Source organism: Eptesicus fuscus, chromosome 1 (assembly GCF_027574615.1).
Source record: "Eptesicus fuscus isolate TK198812 chromosome 1, DD_ASM_mEF_20220401, whole genome shotgun sequence".
Taxonomy (NCBI): domain Eukaryota; kingdom Metazoa; phylum Chordata; class Mammalia; order Chiroptera; family Vespertilionidae; genus Eptesicus; species Eptesicus fuscus.
Window position 1 is genome coordinate 49828645 of NC_072473.1, and position 4050 is coordinate 49832694.

The 4050-nt window shown below is 37.0% G+C and overlaps 1 non-coding gene across 1 annotated transcript; it reads left to right on the top strand.

Annotated features, from left to right (window-relative positions):
- The first annotated feature begins 3458 nt into the window (after positions 1-3458).
- Positions 3459-3622, top strand: LOC129150293 (U1 spliceosomal RNA). The gene has a single exon (XR_008557046.1). It is a non-coding gene; the product is annotated as a U1 spliceosomal RNA (small nuclear RNA).
- The last annotated feature ends 428 nt before the right edge of the window (positions 3623-4050 follow it).

Sequence of the window (4050 nt, forward strand, 5' to 3'; positions counted from 1 at the left end):
CAGGCACATTATAATTAAACTGGCAAAGACCAATGACAAAGTAAGAATATTAAAAGCAGCCAGAGAGAGACAGAAAGTTACCTACAAAGGAACTCCCATCAGACTAGCGACTGATTTCTCAACAGAAACTCATCAGACCAGAAGGGAATGGAATGAAATATACAAAGTCATGCAAAGGAAGGGTCTCAATCCAAGAATACTGTACCCAGCAAGGCTATCAATCAAAATTGAAGGTGAAATCAGGAGCTTCACAGACAAAAAAGGACTATGAGAATTTATTACCACCAAACCAGCAATGCAAGAAATGCTAAAGGGTCTGCTGTAAAAAAAAAGAAATAGGAAGTGAAGAAGGAACAAGGGGTAAAGAATAAAAATGGCGTCAAATAAGTACCTATCAATAATAACTTTAAATGTAAATAGATTAAATGCCCCAATCAAAAGACATAGGGTAACGGATTGGATAAGAAAACACGACCCATATATCTGCTGTCTACAAGAAACCCATCTCAGAAAAAAAGACGCACACAGACTGAGGGTGAAGGGATAGAAAAAGGTTTTTACGGAGAATGGAAATGAAAAAAAAAGCTGGGGTAGCAATACTTATATCTGACAAATTAGATCTCAAAGTGAAGAACACAACAAGAGATAATGAAGGCCACTTCATAATACTAAAGGGAGCAATCCAACAAGAAGAAATAACTCTGGTAAACATATACGCACCCAATACAGGAGCACCGAAATACATAAAAAAAAAAACTCCTGGAGGATATCAAGGGAGAGATTGACAGCAATATAGTCATAGTAGGGGATGTTAATACCCCACTAACACCACTGTACAAATCCTCTAAACAAAAAATCAGCAAAGAAACATCAATCTTAAATTACTCACTCGACCAGATGGAATTAATTGACATCTTCAGAACATTTCACCCCAAAGCCACAGAATATACATTCTTCTCAAGCACACATGGGTCATTTTCAAAGATAGACCATATGTTGGGTCATAGAAAAAGTCTCTTCAAATTCAAGAAGATAGAAATCATATCAAGCAGCTTTTCAGATCACAGTGGCATAAAACTGGAAATCAACTACAATAAAAACAATCCAAAAAAAAAAAACAAAAAACATGGAGACTAAACAGCATGCTATTAAACAATGATTGGGTTACCAGAGAGATCAAGGAAGAAATATAAAAAATCATGGTGACAAATGACAATGAAAACACAATCCAAAATCTATGGGACACAGGAAAAGCAGTCTTGAGAGGGAAGTTCATAGCTCAACAAGCCTACTGCAAAAAACAAGAAACAATGGTAATAAATTACCTAACCCTACAACTCAAAGAGTTAGAAAGAGAGCAACAAGAAAAGCCCAATGTAAGCAGAAGGAAGGAAATAATAAAGAGCAGAGTGGAGATAAACAACATTGAGACCAAAAAAACAATTCAAAAGATCAACCAAACCAAGAGCTGGTTCTTTGAAAGGATAAACAAGATTAATTAACCACTAGCCAGGCTCACCAAGAAGCAAAGAGAGAGGACCCAAATAAACAAAACCGGAAATAAAAGAGGTGAAATAACAACAGACCCCACTGAAATACAAAGGATTGTTAAAATACTATGAACAACTCTATTCCAACAAAAAGGACAACCTGGAGGAAATGGACATATTCCTAGAAAAATATAACCTTCCAAAACTCAATCAGGAAGAATCTAAAATCTCAATAGGCCAATAACTATGGACAAAATTGAAGCAGTCATAAAAAAGCTTCCAGCAAACAAAAGCCCGGGGCCAGAAGCTTCACAGGGGAGTTTTACCAAACATTCAAGGAAGAACTAAAACCTATCTTCCTCAGACTATTCCAAAAAATTCAAGAGGAAGGAACACTTCCAAGCTCCTTCTATGAAGCCAGACTCACCCTAATACCAAAACCAGATAAAGACAACACAATGAAAGAGAATTACAGGCCAATATCCCTCATGAACATAGATGCCAAAATCCTCAACAAAATTCTAGCAAATTGGATCCAGCAGTACATCAGAAAGATCATACACCATGATCAAGTAGGATTTATCCCGGGGATGCAAGGATGGTACAATATCTGGAAATCAATAGACGTGATACATCACATAAACAAATTGAGAGATAAAAGTCACATAGTCATAAAAATTGATGCAGAAAAAGCATTTGACAAAATCCAACACCCTTTTTTGATAAAAACTCTCAACAAGGTGGGAATAGAAGGATCATACCTCAACATAATAAAAGCCATATATGATAAACCCAAAGCTAACATCATACCCAATGGGCAAAAACTAAAATCATTTCCCCTAAGAACAGGAATAAGACAGGGATGCCCACTCTCACCATTCCTGTTTGACATAGTACTGGAATTATTAGCCATTGCAATTAGACAAGAAGAAGAAATAAAAGGCATCCAAATTGGAAAAGAATATGTTAAGCTGTCCTTATTTGCAGATGACATGATATTGTACATAAAAAACCCGAAAGACTCCATCAAAAAACTAATAGACTTAATAAATGAATTTGGCAATGTAGCAGGATACAAAATTAATGGCAAGAAATCTGTGGCATTTCTATACACCAATAGTGAACTTACAGAAAGAGAGACTAAAAAAGTAATCCCATTTACCATCGCACCAAAAAAGTTAAGATACCTAGGAATAAACTTAACTAAGGAGGTAAAAGACCTATACACGGAAATCTACAGTACCTGAAAAAAGAGATCAAGGAAGACGTAAACAGATGGAAGAACATACCATGTTCATGGATTGGTAGAATCAACATCATTAAAATGTCCATACTACCCAAAGCAATCTATAGATTCAATGCACTCCCCATTGAAATACCAATGGCATATTTCACAGACCTAGAAAGAACTCTCCAAAAATTCATCTGGAATAAGAAAAGACTCCGAATAGCCACAGCAATCCTGAGAAAGAAAAACAGAGTAGGTGGGATCCCAATACCAGATTTCAAGCTTTATTACAAAGCCACTGTTCAACAGCCTGGTACTGGCACAAGAACAGACATATAGACGAATGGAATAGAATAGAGAATTCAGATATCAACCCAAACCACTATGCTCAATTAATATTTGACAAAGGTGGCATAAACATACAGTGGAGTCAAGACAGTCTCTTCAATAAAGGGCGTTGGGAAAATTGGACAGATACATGCAAAAAAATGAAACTAAACCACAAATTTACACCAAACACAAAAATAAACTCAAAATGGATACAGGACTTAAAGATAGGATGGGAAACCATAAAAATACTAGAGGAATCCACAGGCAGAGAAATCTCAGACATATGCTGAAGCAGTTTCTTCACTGTTACTGCTCCTAGGGCAATGGAAGCTAAAGAGAAAATAAACAAATGGGACTACATCAAATAAAAAGCTTTTTCACAGCAAAATAAACCATCAGCAAAACAACAAGAAAATACCTGGCAGGGGAGATACCATGATCACGAAGGTGGTTTTCCCAGGGCGAGGCTTATCCATTGTACTCCGGATGTGCTGACCCCTGCGATTTCCCCAAATGTGTGAAACTCAACTGCATAATTTGTGGTAGTGGGGGACTGCGTTTGCGCTCTCCCCTGGAAAAAAAAAAACAAAACAGCAACAACAAGAAAGCCCACCATGTGGGAAAACATATTTGCAAATGTTATCACTGATAAAGGTTTAATCTCCAACATCTACAGGCAACTTATACAACTTAATAAAAGGAAGATAAATGATCCAATAAAAAATGGGCAACAGACCTAAATAGAATCTTTTCGAAAGAAGACAGAAGGAAGGCCAAGAGACACATGAAAACATGCTCAAAGTCATTAATTATCCAAGAGATGCAAATCAAAACGACAATGCGGTGCCATCTCACACCTGTCAGAATGGCAAACATCAACAAATCAACAAATGACAAATGCTGGCAAGGATGTGGAGAAAAAGGAACCCTCGTGCACTGCTGGTGGAATTGCAGACTAGTGCAGCCACTGTGGAGAACAGTATGGAGTTTCCTCAAAAAACT